The 22,090-nt window shown below is 33.5% G+C and overlaps 1 protein-coding gene across 11 annotated transcripts in view; it reads left to right on the top strand.

Annotated features, from left to right (window-relative positions):
* The first annotated feature begins 8,284 nt into the window (after window positions 1-8,284).
* The window catches only part of Plc21C (Phospholipase C at 21C), a 78,027-nt gene continuing 64,221 nt past the window's right edge, over window positions 8,285-22,090 (top strand). For 8 of the 11 annotated variants that reach the window (XM_073964980.1, XM_073964972.1, XM_073964975.1 and 5 more), the window contains exon 1: window positions 8,285-9,197. The gene's annotated coding sequence lies outside the window, so the exon portion shown is untranslated. The remainder of the gene's footprint in view (window positions 9,198-22,090) is intronic. The other 3 variants (XM_073964976.1, XM_073964974.1, XM_073964979.1) reach the window with 2 other exon arrangements.

Genomic DNA, 22,090 nt, shown 5'->3' with positions numbered 1-22,090 from the left:
GAATTCCACTACTGGCATCCAGATTCCTTCCTGTTGTGAGCAGTTATTTGTTTGTGCCCATCAGCTGTGTCACATTTTGTTTCCGTTGGGGACGCGTAGACTATTCCGTGACACCGCCAAAACTTTTGTAAGTGCAGAGAGCCTCAAGATTGTTGATTACGCCAGGCAGCGTGACTGCTGGAATATTTCAAAAAGTGTCACAAAAAGTATCATTTCTGGAAAAGTGGCACACTTATTTTATTATTAAAAACAATATAAAAACTTAACAGAAACATTTCGTATATATATGATAATAATTGTTCCACAAACATCCCAGGCGGGACAAGGGAGATCAATGAGTGCACCCCGATTCATATTAGCTCAATAATATGGGACCTACTGTTTATTGCTGAGTCCGAACGGCTTGTATTAAGACGACACTTGTAGAGAAGTTTTACATTGCTGGAATACTCAGGAAAAGTCGCCAACATTACCGAGGGGTATTTTTCCACCGTTGAAATTTTTATGTTGCCTGGCCGAAGAGTAGAACTCACGACCTTCTGCGTGCAAGGCACCACGGTGCACCACGGTAATGTACAAACAAAGATGTAAATATACTAATGGTCTGTTCCAGTACTGCAAGAATCTACTAATTTTTACTATTTTTTCGATAACATAAAGGAAAAAATGTTATCGTAGTAAAAAATAGTAGTTTCTTGCAGGTTCTGGAACAGAGCATAAGATTAGAAAAGTCAATTGTTAAAAGTTAACTGTAGGCGGAGTTAACCTCTGTTTTACGATATCATAACAACATTCTGTTAAACGAAAACTGTTACTCATTGGAATATTGACAAGAAAACCATTTAAACTCAAGTTTGACGGCATTCGATTTTGATTTTTTATTAAATAAACAATAAAAAAGTAAAGAAATTAATTTCAGCCACAAAACACGACGTTTATGTTTTCTGTCGCGAGAAATGGGAATCAAAAACGATTGGCATTGCTGTTATCAATTCCAGTAAGTTGTTTTGCCATATGTAACCAAAATCTAGTACTATTATCATATGTTTTTGAAAAATGCATTTCTTCTAGTCTTTACACCTATACGTTTTTGGTACAAAAAAATTAAAAATGCATTAAATCACATTTTCTTTGAATTTGTAAAGGCCTGCGTACATAAGCTGCCTTGCCTGATATCCTTGCTTTCCTGCTTCATTTCTGACATAATAAAAATAAAAGAATAAAGAAGGCCGAGCAAATTTCGAACTGGGTTGCCCTTTTCTTTTTTATTCTTTTACTCTTATGTTACACGCTAAAACTTTCATACGAAATTTTCCCATTATTTTGGTGTTCATAGATCGAGTTCCATACAAACATAATTTTATGAAATTACTGTAATGGGGAACTCGACCTAAGAACGCCAAAATAATGAGAAAGTTTCGTATGAAAGTTTCAGCGTGTAACATAAGAGTTATCAGAAGCATGGTACAATAATACAGGTAGCATTATCAAGCCAGCTGATGGTAACATAATGTGTCAATTGCATTGAAATGGTGTCAAATTTTGACATCTTATGTTACCAACAATTGCTGATGCGGCTACCTGTATATTTGTACCATGATCAGAAGCAAGCAGCATGGTACAAATACACAGGTAGCCGCATCAGCAATTGTTGGTAACATAAGATGTCAAAATTTGACATCAATTCAATGCAATTGACACATTATGTTACCATCAGCTGGCTTGATAATGATACCTGTATTATTGTACCATGGCAAGCAGGCAAGACAGCTTATCATGGTACAAATACACAGGTAGCCGCATCGGCAATTGTTGGTAACATAAGGTGTCAAAATTTGACATCAATTCAATGCAGTTGACACATTATGTTACCATCAGCTGGCATGATAATGCTACCTGTATTATTGTACCATGCAGCTTATGTACTCACTAGAGCTGGCAAACCATCGATATTCCCAACATTAGATATTTTCGATATAATAGTTTAAAATATCGATTACTATCGATATTATCGGTAAGCTGTCAACACCATTAATTTGAAGATGAAAATGGCGGAAATGTCAATGATTTTCTTGATATTTTGCATAAGTAGTTCACAGAAATGCAAAGGAGAATAACAAATTGCTTTTATCTTATAAAAATATTAAAAAAATACATTTTACCTTTCCGAAAAATATTGGTCTGTTCCAGAACTGCAAGTATCTACTAATTTTTACTATTTTTTCCGATAACATAAAGGGAAAAATGCTATCGTAGTAAAAAATAGTAGCTTCTTGCAGGTTCTGGAACAGAGCATATGTATGTACGTGTGACTATGGACTTATTTTCTCACACCAAACCGAAAAGCAGCGAAATTTCTATTTATTTTAATGAGTTTTGGGTTGAGGGTTTTTGTTCCGATAATATCGATAGGCAAAACTATCTATCGATATTTAATTTTTAAAAAACAATCGATTTTATCGATAGTGCCATCGATTTTTTGCCAGCTCTAGTACTCACCCCTCATGGTAGAATTATAAAAGGTAACCCCGTGCTAACAGCTGATTAAAATTGTTTTCAAAATATTTATTTTGAATACGTTCATTGTCAAATTGAATTTGACACGCAATGTTTCTGTATGTGTATACATGCAAATGTATTTATTCAAAAATTTCAATTTAATATAAAAATTTTAACTATTTTGTTTTTCAAAATAGTCAGGCTTAATCCCATAGTCGTTGTTTTAATATTTTATTAAAATGTTATGTGCTTTTTCGTCGAGAATCGACGAACGCATAGCAGTGGGAAAAATTTGGTTTTGTTTGCAAGTGAAGTTGCTAGAGTTTAGGTAGGCCAAAGAAATTCTCGATCATAGTGTTTCTTTGCGCACGTATCTATTTGAGCTAGCAATTGACACTTGGGTATAAAAAGTTTCTTGTTGAAAAACAAGAAATAAGGGAACTGATGAAGATCTGTGGCGAGATCTGAAACTATAGTATTCCCTGCCTTACCCCTTGGTAAACATCGCCAATTTTTTCCCACTTAATAAATTAAAGTTGTTTTAATAAAATATTAAAACAACGACTGTGGGATTAAGCCTGACTATTTTGAAAAACAAAATAGAAGTCGTCATCCCAAACAAAAAACGCCAACCCTCCTAAAAATTTTAACAATATTTTTGAATTTCCTTTCTTCCTAGTTCTCAAAAAGCGAAAGGAACAAATAATATATCAATAAATGACTGACAATTATGCAGATTACCCTCCGCGATGTTGATGGACCTGTAAACATTAGTCGGGGTATTCATGAAGGAACTTTCGGGAAAACGTTAAACTGTTTTACTACAAGAAGCTTATAACTGCCTTTCGTCGCGAACCATTAATCCGTGTCGATTAAATGGTGCGGTTAGTGTAAAATCAATAAAGAGAAGTTCCGTACGGTTTGCGGTTTTTCTGTTGTTCTAATCAAGGACTTACGTCATTCTGCTTACACAAAGAATAATTTTTGAAAGGACTGGATGAACTGATTTCGCAAAACAAAGAAAGTGGCTTTATGTTTTGAAACATTTTTATTAATTAATAAAATTAAAACAAAACAACTAAAAATAAAATTTTTGTATCTTTCCAAAGGCGTGGTGAGAATTTGTGTATCCTCCACAAGACAGTAAACGTTGACGGTGAGGTGATGGTAAGGACTTCGGAAACCATACAACCTTCAAAGCTTGTTATTGCCTCTGCAGTCGTTGTTGCGGCATATTTTGTTGTTGAGAGATTGAGTAGTTGGCACTTGATATGGTGGTTTATATTCAGAAATGAAATTCATCTGTGATTCTGCTTATCGTCTATCGTGGCCTCGTTGAAAAATTTTAATCCTAAGCGCATCATATTGGTTACCGTGAAGTTTTCGATTTCTTCCCTAGTTTGATTTCCGGACCAATGGTAGCTTTTGCCAACAAGCAAATTATTCTGAGCCACAAAGAATCATCATCATCATCTATCATTTTATGTCCCTTCACCCTATTACATCGGCGTCCGCGGAAATATTTAGAGGTTTTCTTTGGTTAGAAATGTTGATTAATCGACTAAAAGATTAGGCGTTAATATATCTGGCAGCAAAAATAAAAAATTTTTCACAGAAAATATCTATGCATTGCTCACAGAAAATATCTATGCATTCCAAAAAATAATCAAACTTGTTTTGTTTTTGTTATGAAATGTCATGCCGTATTATTGTTGTTCTGTATTTGACACGCTCCCGTACAGACATACAGGGTTGTATTTACCCAAAATTGACAGATGCGACTACCTTTTATCATTCTACCATGGAACAGAGGAACAGACCAAAAAATAATGTACATAATGGACAAACAAGAATAGAAAAAATAAGTAGATTCTTGCAGCTCTGGAACAGACCAAATAATCTGCAAGTATCTACAAATTTTTACTATTTTTTCCGATAACATAAAGGAAAAAATATTATCGTAGTAAAAAATAGTAGCTTCTTGCAGGTTCTGGAACAGAGCAAATTGAAATGTGTTGAAAACAAAAGAACATAAATGGTCTGTTCCAGTACTGGAACAATCTACTAAAAATAGTAGCAGTTTATGGAACAGAGCAAGAAAATAGACGATTTTCATTCAGTTGTTGGGAAGTCAACTGTCCTGGCATGTGTAAACTCAGGGTTAAGGCAAAACTTTACTCCACCTTTTAGTGCCACCATGGTGGAATAATAACATCTTTGTTCCTTTACTTTTTTAATGGTAAGAGTGGTAAAAGAGAAAAGTGTCAAAATTGCTCTCTCATTAACATTTTTACAAGAAAAGTAAAGGAACGGAAATGGTAGATCTGGCAGCAATGTCAAAAAGAAACATAAACAAGTAAAAAAGTATCAGTCGGATTTGCCGACAGAGATATACCCGCAGCCTGTGTGTGTTGTTGCGCGCAAAAGTTATGGCGGTTTCAATTCTGATAAAAAGAAAAAAATCTTTAAAAGACTGTAATCATTATATGGTTACTGAGGTCCCATAACTTTAGTGAAAAAGTTGTAAATTTTCGCGGAAATAAGGAAGCATTCAAAACAATTGGTAGTTTACAACTTGTTCTAATAAAATTCAAGCTGTTTATGCATCTGAAAAATATATAAAAAATATGTACATAATCTAAACATCGCGAAGATTCAAATGAAATCAAAACTATACAAATCCGTTTAGCGGTTTGCATATTATAGCAAAAAACAAAAAAATATATTGAGGAAATTTATAAAATTTTTGTAAGAGAAAATATTTATTAAAATTCATTTTGTGAGTTAGTTGAACAAAATGTAAGAAAAATAGGTCGGAGTTTTTCTTCTATTTTAGTTAAACTCCACGCAATAAATCACATTTTTTATTCTAATCACTTCTCGAAAACACGCTAACATCTAGCAGAAGATATGGATATCTTTCAAATAAATGTTGGGTTAATTTAAATGGGGTATAATCTTGAGATAAAATTGTATCGGGTAATGTTCATTTTGAAATGCGTGTAAATCGCGAAATCCTCAAAATCACTTGATGCGCATGCTGTTTACCAATACAGCGAATTCTTCTCTTTTAATTTGTACACATTTGCCAGGATTTACTTTGGCCCCTAAGATGTAGCATCGTCTGCAGTTTAGTGTGCAACAAACTGTATTACGCTTATATATTGCACAAAGTGCATACACTTTTTATGCGCATCCGATTTCACTATCAACCGTGAAAAAATACATCGATCTAAACATATTTCAATAAAATCCATCAAGAACCGTGGATGTAGCATCACACAGTATTTTTTGGATAAATCGGATACAGCTCCCATGCCACTAAATTTTTCAAACCGCTGTTTTCGCACAAACGCGAGTGATGATTCACTTTCTTCATTGATATGGAAACGATCCACATAAAACGCGAATTAGTCAGCGATATTTTGAAAAACATTTTTCGCAAATTTTTCAATTTTTGCAGTAGCCATTTCCGCCGTTCTAGTAGATAGATTTTTACGATCTGTGATTCATATGATCCGGATCGTCGAAAAACTAAAATATCGCGGGGTACCAGCACACTCAAAACGAAATTGTAAATACTGTACCCAAAAAATGGGTTTTTTTAGAAAAAATATCGCACTAAATGTTTGCCTTTGGCATTAGATTACTCTGCTGCTGTGTGGGCTACATACTTAATATACATATCAGATTATGCGAAATCGCGAGTTCTTTAGTCCTATAATACAAAAAACACCTCAAATCCGGCTTCAAAATGTCAGCATCCATAAAAGGTGGATGCAGTGGAAATTTTGGAAAGTGATACATTAGAAGTGTAATCTTCATTTTGTATTCTCCAACTTTTACTTTGGACAGATGTCCGTCATTTGAATGGTTTAATCAGAAATCGAATAGCAATGTAAAAAACCTGTTTAGATTCAACGTGTTTTTACCTATGGTTTTTCCTTTACGCGGTCGTAACTACCACGTAAATTAAATTTTTTTGCTAAATTTTTGAGCTTTGTACAAAAACATCTAAATTAATCCAGCAATAGTCATAGTTACTGGCAAACTACAATAGTTCGCGTATTATAATAGTGCAAACCTTGGCTTCATGGAAACTAAAAAAATTGACTTTTCCTCATATATATATATATATATATATATATATATATATATATATATATATATATATATATATATATTTCAGCGAATTTTTTAGAACTTCTATGGGGGAGGTACCGGAAGGAGTGGACTTATAAGCACCATCTTTGAATTTCATCTAATATTCGAAGATATATTACGATGGTTCGAGCAGTACTTGGTTCGAGCTCTCAAGCCGCTACATGTAGTGCTATAGGGGTTTTTTTACAACTTTCGGACGGTTTTCTCAAGAAGTATGGACTTGCCCCTGATGAAACTTGTACCGTCGTATGGGGGGCAAGTTGGCACAACAAAAATCAAAGCGATTCGAGAGCAGTCCCTAAACTTAACTTTTGCGAAATTTTGTGTGGGAGGTACCCGAAGGAGTGGAGCGATTGAGTCCATATTGAAACCTTATCTAAGTCTAGTACACATTTCAGGATGTGCAAAGTATGGATCGGTTACTCCCTTCAAGAGTTATCGTTCGCACAAATTTTCCGAACATTTTCGAACTTTTGTGTGGGAGGTACCGGAAGGAGTGGACCGATATAGCCCATCTTCGAACTTAAACCAAGTTCGGGCAAAATATTACGAAAGCCAAAATTTGAACCGTTCGAGAGTTATTGTGCGCTCCAGCCAGACAGACGGACGGACATTGATCAATCGACTCCAAATTGTCTGGAACACATTTCGTCCTAACATACTTGGGGTCTAAAACCATTATTTCGATGAAGCACATTTTGCCCGTATGAAAGTGTATATACCCTCGTTAGCATAAATGCTGAGGGTATAAAAAATAAATGTTCGTCTTTTATTTCACAGTTTTTAATTTAGTTTTGTCAGCGTTCGACTATTTCTACTGTTTTTCGTCCATTTTCTTCTTTATTGTGAAATAATCGTCAAACAAAAGTCGAAAAATCAGTTCTGCCATTTTTTACCTGCAGAAATTTGTCTGGTAGCCTCCTCTCTCACTCTCTTAAAAATTGCTTCCAGTTTTGCCACTTTTCGGGGTTAAGGAACGCTTTGCAGGTTAAAAATGGTAACCTCAGGTAAGTAAAGGAACACAGCTAAGGTGTTACATCGATAACAATAATCGGTGTGGTAAATGGCTCGATAATTGTTATCGATGTAACACCTTATTCCGCCATGAGTGTCACTTTTTAAATTTTCCTAAATCACATTGACTGAGACAGACCTAATGTATCAATTCCTCTTTGAGCTCGCTCTTTTCCGATTAATCGATAAAAATAATCGAACCAACTATGAGCTCATTTACACGAGGAAACAATGTTTCCTCTAAAACGTGTGTTCCGTTTTCATTCTCATTCGTAAATGCATTTTCAGGGTTGCGCTGTTTAACAAGCGTACCTTTTGAACGGTAGACGTACGTTTTTACATAAAGTTACCAAAAATGAGTATCTACCTATTGTACATAAATATTCAAAAAACAATTCTTTGGAAAATAATATAAATAACCATGAACATGTACAATCACTTCTACGTTTGTTCCCAACACTGACCAATTTTGCGAATGAGAATCAAAACGGAACACACGTTTTAGAGGAAACAAGCGAACAATGTTTCCTCGTGTAAATGAGCTCTAAGAAAGAGAGAGAAACTCAAGGAATACGCAATAAAAGTGAGGAAATCTTGAGGAATCATCACTAAAAGAGAGGAAACCTTAAGTCAATGTGTTAGTCGCTGACTTACGTTCAAACGAAAATCGTGAAAAAACAAAATGTGTTTGACCCGTGTATTATGTATGTATTAAGAAAATCAAATACACAAAAAGAAACAGAGCTGTTGCGAACGGGCGGATCGACTAAACTTGGCAAGAATTATTTTTATAGAAAATATAAATCACACAAATATCTATCGGGAGTCTCTTGTCTGTCCGGCCCTCGCGTATGGATGAAGACAGAATAGTGAAACATCTGAATGAAGATATCCACGAACGAAGTGAACGGGCGCGTCACGGATGCAAAAATCTTAAGTGATAATTTTCAAATTCACTGAAATCGTAAAAAGGTTCCATGTATTGAAATTGAATGAAGAAAGAATGAAAACAAAAGTGAGTGAGTGCGAAAAATATTAAATCCCTTCCCAACTACGAGTAACAGAAGTACAAAAAGGTTAAAAATTATTCGCTGTTTTTGCGTGTGTGTGTGTAAAAGTGTAAAATGTACTAGAAGTGAAGGCAAACACGAGATAAATAATCTCCTTTTCCCAGTGCAACTCTAACTTTTTGCTTGCTGGACATTGTTGTGCGTGTAAAAAGATACAATTACCCGAATCAACCGCCCCGCCTCCCCAGTTCACTTTCGACGAGTAATAAACATTCTCATACATATACTGGTGTGTATCTATGTAAATACGTCATGCAGGGCCATTCTTCTATCTGTATCTGTACTCAATAAGCAAAAAGTGTGCAACAATCAAACATAAATAACAAACAACCAAATAACAAACAGCAGCTATCGAGAACCGATGAAAAGCATAAATTATTCCTAAAACTACATACAATTTGCTCACGTTCGTGTCTACACTTAAACTGAGCAGCAAGCAATTGGAAGAAGGTAAAGTTTATCCATTTTTATTTTTGGTTTGTTGTTTGTGGTTGCTTTACCAAAAATAAAAGCAAGCAAACAAAACAGACAATGACGGCGAGAGCATCTCAGACGAACGGCTGGACTAAGAGGATGGAATCTTTAAAATCTTGTGCCAGAACTATGAAAATTTTCAAGAAAGTGTTTTGAGCTTATGGGAAAGGAAGCTCCTTCACCTCCGCTCTCTCCTAAAAGCTAAAATATTTTCATATGTTATTTTCAGAGTCTGGCACAAGAGAAACTTACACTATGATCAGCTGATGTACGTTCGAGTTAGAACTGAAAATACAAAACCAACAACAACAACACATTTGGCAGATACGAATTATATTATGTCATATCGTTTGTTAACAGTTCTTTCATATTGAGCTGGAAGAAAATGTTGGGGATGATTGTACATGCACAACAATACATACCCAGCAAACCAATCGTAGCGGAACCCATTTTTTGAGTTATCCACAAAAATCGCTTAAATTAAAACGAAAAATTATAAAACGCAACATTGTTGGTATCGGTATAAAACGCAACAATGTTGGTATCGGTAGGACTTAGCGACGACTATATTTGGGTTGTTAACTTACCGAAAAATTTCGTTAACTACCGAATTATAAGCATATTAATTATACCGATTTTTGTAGGTAACTGGAAAAATGAGTTACAGAATTCTACTACTGAAGAAAATCCTTGGGTAATTCGGAAAGGAAATTTCTTTCCGACATTCGCAACGAAATCGGTACAAAATCTGATTAACAGAACGATGTTGCTTCCGAAATTGTTCAGACGTGTCGGACATCCGACATTTGGTTTGCTGGGTACATACATCTTTTTATGTACATATGGTGGTGGTCGTGCTGTTGTGTGCATGTTTACCTGGGAAATTTATAGGACCGTTAAGATAAGTTTTTGGCGGGGGTGATATATAATATTTTTCCTCCATTGAGATTACTCAGAAACAGATGCTTGCATGTTTATCTGGTTATTGAGATGTGTTGTTTTCTTATTGTATTTGGGATTTTGTTGAAATGTAGTTCTTTACAAGAAGTTACTGGATTTGTAGAAATTATTGAGTAAACAACGAACAGGTGTATCTTTCATACTTGTTGGCAATTAATTTAGTGTAGTCGATAATCTATATAAGTAACAAGTAAGAAAGAATCAGTCAGCTATGCTGACGGAGATATACCCTCAGCCTCAGAAAAACAAAGCCAAACAAAATAATTATGCCGTATATAAATCGATTTTGAATCAAGAGTTTGCCAAATCACTGACATATATCAAACATTTTTAGTAACCAAACTTCTTCATAAAGGACTAGAAATATTTAATTAGTTTTAGAGTTATTTTGCACAATAGCCATTTCAGTATGTGCCGGCAGGGTTTTGGAGCTTTTGGTCCATTATCTCAGGAAGTATTGACTTCAGAAAAAATTATACTGTTGCAAATGAGGCCGCTAGAAAAACCTATTGTAACGATGCGAGAGGATCTCTTAAACTTCATTTTTCCCAAATTTTGTGTTGGAGGTACCCGGAGGAGTGGACCGATATAGCCCATGTTCCAACCTGATACTTGACTGGACGAAATAATACGATGTGCGAAGTTTATACCAAATCAATTGCTCCCTTCGAGAGCTATCGTTCACACCATTTTACGGGAAAATATTGAACTTTTGTGGAGGAGGTACCGGAAGGAGTGGACCGATATGGCCTATCTTCGAACTTAAACTAAGTTTGGAAAAAATATTACCATACCTTTGGTTCGAATCTGCTGATCCGATCGAGAGTTATCGTGCGCACCAATCAGCCAGCTAGACAGACGTACGGACATGGCTAAATCGACTCCAAATTGTCTGAAACGGATTTCGAAATTTCAAAATTCTTCCCTATGATGTAGCAAAGCAGATTCAATAGAATATGTAAATAGTATCATCCGTGGTTGTTTGAGAGGACATTTAATTAGCACACCCTTATAGCTCATTTAGACTAGCCATAAATCCTCGACTGGATTTAATAAATCCAGTACAAATCTTATTGCATTTAGATATACATTTTGAAGGATTTAAATGGCGGTCAGCTGATTTTTGTTCATAGCACAATTACCAAGGTAGATGCATCAGCCCATCTGAACGAATGTAAAACGTCAAGAGAATTTTTTGTAAATTGAATTCGTCTCAAAAAACATACGTCAAATTACAAATGTATTGTTTAATACTCAAAATGTTACCACATTATGCTACTAATGCTAACTAAAGAGCAAATAAAGAATTATTTTATCGCAGTTTGCCCATCTAAAATAAATAAACGAATTATTTTATCGTTTAGACATCATAAATCTTGGTTGATTAAAATCAACTTTGTACATCAAAACAAATTTAATTTTTCCTTGTTTACATATTTTTACATTTTAAATTATTTTTAGCGTAGCAATTCACCGATGCATCTACCTTGTTTCCTGTGCCAGCTTGCAACTTTTTGTATTTTCTAGCAACATGTTGCAAAAAACAGAGTTGTATACGAGGATTTATGCCAGATTTAAAACAAATCCACTCAATAGGAGGATTTATTATTGTATGGGAAATCTGGTAGATTTTGGCTGGATTTATAAAATAAAACCTGATAATGCGCTAAATCCGGCTAATGGTGTCATATCTAAATGGCATATTAGATTTTTTCATTTAAATCAATTAACATACATAAATGAATTTATATAGAAGTTAATTCTTATTGATGATGATTGAAAAAATCATTTTTAGAAAAAAAAAAATAATTTATCAAACTAAAATTTCAAAATATTTCTCCATAATGAGCAATAATTGGTATTGTACACTTAAACGTCAGAATGTTGACAAAACCATGGACAAAACTTTAAAAATAAAGGTACAATTGGATCTGAAATTATTGGAATTGTTAACCGATTACCGAAAATTTAATATGAAGTGCAAAAACTTTTCAAAAATGTTTAAATGTCGTTTATTTCTTTAACGAAATTCTCAACCTGGATGGTATTAATAAATACAAAATCACCCGAAATACATCCTACGAGAAGAAGGATCAATTATTAACACAGTTTGTAATTCAGAATTACACGTCTGCACAAGACCAAGACTTAACATTACATAACTACCAACAAAGCACTAGATGAACACGTAATATATGGGCGCATTTAACAGTAGAAATTTATTCTATCAATAGGGTATATTGAGGTTTTCTGAATATGGTTAGAATGTGTGAAAATAGGCATGTACTATTTAAGATAAATTATTTCTAGAGTAATGAGCTCAGCTCCGGGAAAAATTTTATCTTGCGGTCTCACTAAAATATTTCCCTTTCGCGTTATGTTTAGAAATTTATTAAAATCTGCGTAGGTCCCATAGAGATGGACATAGACTTACCGTGGCATACACCACGACATATCGGTAAAATTCAGTCCAGATGGATCAGAACTTATAAAGTCAACAGTTTAATGCATCATATTACAGTTTTTCTAATGACAATTTTTGGGTCAAACGGGCTTTACAGATGCACACAGCTGTTGGGTACACCTCACTACACGTAAATCTAATAAGATGAACAAGATTATGATGTTTTACATGGTTTTTATATGAACTGTTTGCCTCGATCAGTTTGGTTACGTGTGAAGAGATCGATAAAAATAATTAAACAAACTAAAATTTCCATCAGTCCTTGGGACCCAATGTATACCCCATATAATTCCCTTTTGACACTGAAATTTCGGTGACTGGAGGAGAGTATAACATACAGACTGGAACTTATTCCAAAACGAAAGGGATTTACCCCCTGTTTTTGTAAAAATTTTTATTGTTCTCACACGAATTGTTAAAATTTGTAGATCGATTTATTCGCCTTAGCGCAAATGCGGAACTCTGATTTTTGAATGAGGAATTCTTACCTATATATAGAGCGTGTCTACGAAGAATTAGGTCTTTACGTCATCTAGGGGCTGAGCTATGGATGGCCAAATTATTACGAATATAGACGAACGAACAGAAAATAGTTACAAAAACAGGGGGTTAAAACTGAATGTGGACGAAAATATTGAAATTGTTCACAAAATTAGTGATTTCTTTGAAGGTGTGCTAATTATGTGTCCTGCCAATCTAGGACTTTCTTCTTATTTTTGGGGGTTATTCAAAGTAACAGTTATGTTTCAGTTTCTATATTGCGTTGTGTTTCTGAGGCATACTACAGCGAATATATTAGTACAAATATTTTATTAAATACAGCTAATTTTGAATGCCTTTTCAGGTAACATAAATTATGCTAGTGAGGTGTGCTAATTATGTGACCAACACTGTATGTATGTATTTGTTTACAATTTGAATATTATCTGAAACCACCTAAAATTTTTCCGATTTCGATTGGAATTCGGTTAGAATCTCCGAACAAATTTCCGATACTGATGCAGAATTCGGTACGAAAGTTGTATGTATGTGGTCACCGAATTCGGAAAGTTTTTTAAAGAAATTCTAAAAAAATGAGTTTCGCGACGTATTCGGAGGAAAATTCGGAGAAAAATTTAAATTTGTGAAAGAAATCGGTTCGAATTCAGAAAAAATCTGGAAAATTTGGTGGAAAATTTAGATATTTTAAGAAAATCTACAAATGTAAATTATAAACTGTGCCAGCTTCTTCAGGGATAATAATTTATTGAATATTTAATGTTTCGTCAAGTTTTACATTTAATTGTATAAATTTGAAGGTTTCATTATTTTGATTATTTTTACCTTGCACGAAGAAGGTTGAGGAGCCGTCAGACATATCGGATGTGGGACGGCTTCGCTATCATCTAACTTTTACTCTTTCAAATGCATTTTTGTTTTTTACAACAACAATGGGGATTTTCCCATTTAGTTGTGCTTTCATGACAAACGCTTAGCGATGCTCTGAACGCTAACGCGCCTTGACAACACTTTTTTCCTGTGTTTTTCAAGGACGTGGGTGCAAACCCCAGCCTGGCCCAGCTGATTTTATTTTTTATTTGAAAATTAAACTTACATCTAAGGCATTCTTTTTTGTATTTTATTAAATAAAAAATACAAACAAAAGTAAAGAAAATTTTTTACGACGTTTATGTTTTTTTTTTATGTGGACAAATGGGAAACAGAAACGATTAACATTGCTGTTGTCTATACTGCTGTATTTCCAGTAAATTGGTTAGCCATCTATAACCAACATTTGGAACTCTGTTTTTGGAAAAGACATACACATTTTTCCTGTCTTTGCTACGTATTTGATTACAATTAAAATGTTTCGAAGTGTAACTGAGCAAAACATACAAATTCCTAGTTAGGGCACTCTAATGCAGATGTTAAACATAAATACCACTTCATAGAAAATTTACGTACATAAGTGGTCATAATTAGGTTGTCATTTTAGTTGTAATTTTTGAAGGTATTGATTTATATTTTTCCGTTTTACACTCATAAATTCATCTTTTTTGAATAATTTCGCCTTAAAAAGCTTGTTTACTTTGCAATAATTTGGCGCATATGCAAATGTTATTAAAAAAATAAATCGCTCTGTCTGCGTGTCAGTCTGTATGCATGTCAGAAATTCACTGAAATCCATCCCAAAATCAACAATAACCATTTTGTAGAAGAAAATTAATGTGAACGTCTGGATGCGGTGATTTCAGTAAAACAACAAAAATGCACTGCACATTCTTTGTCCAAAATAAAAAAATAATAAATAAATAAATAAAATATCCAAAAAAAAACCATTAGCCCACATGAAGACATTCGTTCAAATTATTTTCGTGTGGCTGTTGTGGGCTTTTCGAAAAATGGATTATCTACATTTTCTTCTAACATATAGGCAAGGGGGGTAAATTCGGACGAATTGTATAGTTTTTCACACATTGACTTACTATGAATTTAGCATAATTTTGATAATGTTTGGGATGTTAAGATTTTGCACGCAGTGTATAAATTGAAACTAAACCAAAGACTGAGACAGAATGGGTCATCAAGGTAATTTATTCTTTCGTCTTTGTGGATCTTTTTGTTTTCCTTTGAGTCACAGTTATCGAAATCTAATCGACACACATCATCCATATTAATTATAGTTTAATTAATTAATGGCCAGTATGTATGTGTGTATATGTTTCTAGGTAGATATTGTAAACAGCTCAGTGTTCACAAATGTATGTTTTTTATAGGTGGCATAAAGAAACGAAGAGAAGATGGGTGGGCGGTTTCTATGTATAGGTAACTATACAAACAAAAGGTAAATAGAACACATAGTACTAATGGGAGTACAATAGAAAGCACTGTGCATTCTCTTTATGTGAAATATATTCGAAAAAGCGACTCTTTTTTTGCTATCTGTTAATGGTTTATCCCAGTCGTGATACCCAAACTTGGTCGAGGGGATATTTTTTCTGGAAAGGGCATCAAAAGTTCATCTATCCTATGTATTTCATTAAGCTCTAAATTAGTGTCGACCAAAAAGAGGACATAAAAAAATGTGAATATAAGGGCGACAAAACAAAAACAAGTTTTTGTTTGTTTGGAACACCTACACACAGGAAAAATGGCCTCTCTAACATATGTCCCAAACATATAATGTAGCAAACATATATTTGTTTGCAAGCAGTCCCAAACATAACATATGTTTGGGTCCTGCAAACAAATATATGTTTGGGTGCAAACAAAAACAAAAACCCAAAAAAAAACACACACATGCACCAGCGGGCGCTTACTGAGAGCAAGGGAGCGTAAATTTCAATGTAAAACACATTGAAATGTATGCTTACTTGCTCTCAGTAAGGGCTCTATCATATACACACATTTAACAATGGTGGTTGTTTATTGAAAGGCAAAGCAACAACAGACACATAGGTACATTAAAAATTCCAAAGAAATACACAACACACTTTAATAAAAGAAAAACTGAATAAAATAATTTGTAAATAGTCACACTTTTAAAAAGAAAAAAATATATCTAGAAACATCGCTTCTCCTTAGTTGTTAAATAAAACACATTTTCTTCAAAGTTCAAAACATCAACGGGAAATCGGCATCGGGAATCAAATGATTATATAATGTGATAAATAGGTACATACATGAAAAATGTATGTATGTAATTACCAATATTAAATGCGATTTCTTCCTTGTCCAATAAAATATTTCCATTCACCTTTTTGATTCAATTATAAAATTTCCAAAAGCACCATTTCTTTAAGAAAACACAAAACACTGATTTATTAACTCTCCTTTTAAATGTGATATTCTACGAAATTGTTTGTCATAAAATGTTTCTATAGGTCTCAGAATACATAAAAAATACTATATCCTTACATCCGAATCAACAGAAATCTGTGTATATCTGCAAGACCAAATATCAAAGCTGATGAAACTAACGGGACTCACACCTATGTTTTTAACTTACGGTAATATTTGACTAGGAAAAAATCATCAATTAAAAAAATATTACCAAATAATGGGTTTTAAGAGTATTTTTTAGTAGTAATAACTGCTTACAAAACCCCCTACTAATCCATTATTTACAACTAGTTATTCTATAAGCAATAGAATAACTAGTTATTCTATGGTCACTTGAAGTTGAAAATAAGCTATAAAACATATCGCTCATTTACTCAAAGAGTGATACGAGTACATCTCAAAAAATCCAGTTTCGAGGAAAACGCTTTTTAAGTTGGCGATTGAAATTTGACTTCCCAGCTTAAAAGTATTATTACACAAGAAATAAAATAATTACTTGCACCATGTTTTGCAAACAACTAGCCAGATATCAGTGCTAAATTTCTGAGCAAGATCAAGCATGATTTCAAGTGTTTTAGTGCCTCATAAACGCACCAAAAAACTTTTTTGTTAAATTATACCAAACCCGTAGTAAATGACCTGTAACTCGATGAGTTTTAGAGATATTAGAATACAAATTTTGAACAAAAGTAATTAAATAGAACCTGCTAACTCAGAAAACGCATTTTTTGAGTTGTGCCACTCTTTGAGTAAATGAGCGATATGTTATATATGTTATAGAACATTTGAGGTAGAATTTGTTTTTAATTTCAACACACTTCATATTTTTATTTTATTTTGCATTCTGCTGCATTTGATTATACGAACTTCTGATTGGTAGCAGCGCACACTACGCACTGTGCTAGGCGTATAAACATTAAGGGTTGTTTAAACGCTTACATGTGCACCAAAAACTGTTTTTTATATTCTTAACAAAAAGTCGTCTTGGATTTGTAGTCGGACACACACGCTCTGTCCCACCGTACTCATTACTTAGTAAGTAGTGAAGTAAGTAATTTTACCTTGTTACATTATTTTGTAATGGGTTACATTATGTCTAACTGAACCGAATTTTTGCTGGATACATTTAATAACAATTATTAAAAAACCCACACTTCATTGGTGGTACTGAAAATTTTAAGCACGTTTTTATATACCTCTTATTACAATTACAGTTTTTCTTCATTCGTCTTCTTTTCAGGGCTTTGACTTTCACCCAGAGAAAAATGACACCGTTGTCGATAGTGTATCAACACCATTTGTGGTCGAAATGAGCACGCTGTTGTCAATTTGACAACGAGATGGGGTCAACGGTTTCGGGAATTAACAACGAACCGTCGTCCAAGTGAGCACGTTTGTGGTCGAAATATTCAAAATTGGGCACGCATGTGTTCATATTGACACCAATAGTGGTCAGATTCACAAAATGTCAATATCCGTGGTCAAAAAAAATGAACACGTCAGTGTTCATGTTGACACCATACGGTGTTGATTTTGATTCGACTTTTTCCCCTCTTTTCGACCAAGAGATGCCCAAAATATGACCATTCATACATTCAAATTTCGTTATCTCTTAATACCAACAATTCTATTATAAAAGTGTGGTAATTAGCTAAACAATTAAACATTTTTAGTTCATTCGAATGTTGTTATAAAAAATACAGTGCCCGGCATAATTATTTTGACAAAATTTACATTTGTCTTAAAAGGCATATAATTATTGTCAGCATTCATATAACGGGATATTAACAGCTTAGGGGTTTTCTTTGTCCTCTCAGCTAAATAAAAATTAGTGGTTCAAAAATATTCCAGCTTTATTTGTGATTAGGTAGGCGAATGTTTAAAAAGGGAGGCAAACGCAAAACGGCATAAGTATTTTTACATGCTTTAATTATGTTACTTTTGGTACTTAATCGAACTTTTTGGTAACAAAATTAATTGATTTAGCTAAATTATTAACATTTAAGAAAAAATGTTCTTGACAGTCATAGATTTTTAATTCAAATAGGGAATGTTGGTGTCAAACATTGTAGTGAAATTTAAAATTACAGTTTCGGTGATAGATGTAGCTATTGTTTAGACATTGCTGCAGTTATCTATCTATTTTGAAACGAATAAATCTCAAAATACTGAAAACGTTGTAAATATGGTCGATCTAGGCAGAAAATGTGAAATTACAGAAGTTGCTCTCCGGTAAATAGAGCAGAATTGCAAATCTAATCTTACTTAAGCACACAAATCCTCATATTCTGAATAATTTCGATGTCATAGCAAACTCTCTATTAAGACTAGAACCTCTAAACATTAGAAAAAAATCAATTTGAAGTCATTTTTTGCTATTCCACTCGATTTATAAATCATAGCCACAACAATTTTCAATTAGATTTTCAATAAAAATCACTTGCACCCCACCAATCATTGTGGTAGAGCATATTGTGGACTGATAAAAATAAATTTGGACATAATTCATCTTAAAATAACCTTTTTAGTATGCTTGAGTCAAAAAACCGCCAAAAAGTTTGATATCTTTGTGAAATAAATGTCCTTCTGATGTTATTGCCATGCCCAAATATTTCCAGGCATCAGAATATGTTGATCGACCATTTAAAATACTGTGATATTTAATTTTTATCGATAATGCTGTGGACTATAATGAATATTTTGGCATTTTAAACAATATTTCATAATAACATGGTATTAAACCGATCGAAATGTTATGTATTCATTTGCAGGACACTGCTACTATGGTAAGCCTGAATTTTGTGGAGCAAGTTTGGAGCGTATTTCGGGTTCAAACTTAAAGTAGTCTCCTTCAAATATCACATTTGTAAGAGAAAAATGTTTTTACTCTCATTAAAAAGTGGAAATGTGGAAAATAATGGGAGAAAATGATCGAAAATGTTGTTTAGTGATAAATCCATAAATCCTTGAAACATCGATCCGTAAATGGGTCCATAGCGGTACAGATGTGTGTGAAGTATATTATTTTTACCGTAACTAATAATAATCATAAGTATAAATAAAACATTTTTTATTGTTGAGGTCTAAAAATCAATAAAACAATTTTGTCAAAATACTTATGCCACGCAGTGAAATTTTATTTACATCACAAAAGTGGAAGCGTAAATTTAAATTGATAAAATTTATTACTAATTATAAGTACTCTAGTAAAGGATTAGCCAGAATATTTTTTCATATTTTTGTAGAAGACTAATCCGGTAAAAAACCAAACACATAATTTTTTCAAACTTGTCAAAATAATTATGCCGGGCACTGTAGTATCCTTAGTTTTCTGCTCACCACTGTATATGAAAGTTAATATATTATGTATGTCATATATCATTTGGATATGATATATTTCTTGTTGTTGCTTTTGTAAGTATTTTTGTTATTTCAACCTTGTCAATCAACGCGAACGAATGAAAGCGCCGAGCTATGAATTGTTCATGTTTAACTGTGCCATAAACTGTCGCATTGACTTTATACGTAATCCATCCATCCATTAGAATTACCACAAGCATTTGATAATATTTTTATTTTTTGGTTGCCATTGGCGATATAAAACTGACCCCCCTCCTCCAGCCGTTGGTTTGAAATTCTGCGAAAAATATGAAAAGTTCTCCTTCGGAATTGCTAGAGGCAGTTTAAATTTTCGTAGAAATCAGTCCGTTGGAGATTCACATCAAAACAATTTTTTTGCCAAATATTGCAAAGAGTTTATAATACAAAAATGAATTTATTTAATAATGTGTTTTAGTTTTAATTTTTTGTTTTGAAATGTGTATCTAAGTATTTGCAAATACATACAGCTATTCTAATAAAAAAAAATTTAAGAATCTTTAAAATAGATGTGTTGTCGAAACAAGGGCAATTTATAGAAAAATCTCTACAAGTATTTTACATTATTTAGCTAAACCTTTGTTTCGTGGTTTGGTGTCTTCCTGTTCAATAACATGACATGCCAAGGGGTTAGTGAAATACTTTTCTATGGTATTGGTTATGATGCCATGACAAACAAATTGTAAAGGTACCATTCTGCGGGATTAGTTAAGATGCCGCGCTAAGGATCTGAAAATTATTTGATTGTGCGGGGCATGCTTTTTTTACTAGATTTTTGGGTGAGGATGCACCCATTCTTGAATATCACCGAACATTTTGCTGGGCAATGATGAATATCCCTTCTGAACTTTAATTTTATTGGTGTTAATGATCAAATATCAATGTTATTGCAAAAGGTGCTATGGTATCCCAGCTAATCGTGAAGCCCAGCATGGCTTTAAATCAATACGAAGTATGTTTTCGACGGTGGTCAAATATCACACATTTAGCCGAAGCCATAATCTTTGCATAGTCACTTTTAAAACTGTCGCGATTGTGATCATTACATGGTCAAAGAAAATCGTTAAGTGCCAAACAATTAGAAATTAATTTTCGGGCAACTTTGCTTTCTTTACACGTTGTTTTCAGAGCATTTTCATCTTAATGCAAAAGCAAATGCTGATACGCGAACAGCTATTCACAGGCCTAATGGTGAAGGATATCACATAGTTGGCCCGAATGTAGCCATTGCCCACTTACTTGTTTTCTTTGTAAAAGGTATCCATGTAGTTACTCGTCCTTGTCCAAATTCGGCTGGGAGAAAAAATAGTTTTGCCTGTCCGTATTCATTCTATTTATTTTGTAATAACAGTGTTGCGTGATTTTCCCTCAAATTTCAAAATATTTTCCAAGGTTTGTGATGACTTAAAGTTTGTCATGTTCTATTCGATTAAAGAGTACATGCCATGCTACATATTGATGGGTATGTCGTCGTTGTCTTGTTCCGAGTTGGAATTATTTCTGCAAACGCGTCTAAGGTTTGGTATTACTAAGTCTGCGCATTTTATGTCATCTATGTAGTAAAAATGCACTTAAAAAACTCAATTGTTAACACAGAGTAGCCTACAATATTTAAGGAGTAAAACTATGTATATACATGTGTACATAATTTCGAAAACTATAAACTAAGTGTGGTTGCGTGATATCGAACGTTCTATCGATTTCCAAAATAAATATGTATCTCAGACAATACAAACCATCCTTTTAAAGTTTTTACTGCGCCTATGTTATTTTCCAAAGAATTGATCATTTGCTATAGATACATATTAGGGATAGTAATACTGCTGCCTCTTTCTTGTTCTCGAAATAATGAAATTATTTCATTGTTACATAGATCGAATATTAGATGATTATGCTAATATTTTATCAGCACCTATGTATGTATATATTACTACTACTACTAGTTAGAAGTAACAAAAATTGGCTAGTGTAAAAATACAAAACTCTAATTCCAATCATTCAAAATGGTAAAAAGCGCGCATTCTGATCTGGGCAAAATATTTCATGTATAAAATATACTTAACGAGAGAGTAGAGTTACAGAATACTTTATGACCACATGATTTGCCCCTATCCCTGCGAGTTGTGTTTTGTTTGAATATAAAAACAGATTGTTTTTTTACATAAACAAAATGAAGTTAGTATCTCCTCTGGAGTAAATATTATTTTTTTTATGTTATTGATTAAACAAATTGGAAGTAGTTAAA

Source organism: Musca autumnalis, unplaced genomic scaffold, assembly GCF_047663935.1.
Source record: "Musca autumnalis isolate F117 unplaced genomic scaffold, ASM4766393v1 scaffold_2, whole genome shotgun sequence".
NCBI classification, from domain to species: Eukaryota; Metazoa; Arthropoda; class Insecta; order Diptera; family Muscidae; genus Musca; species Musca autumnalis.
This window is presented reverse-complemented; position numbering and strand designations above follow the sequence as displayed.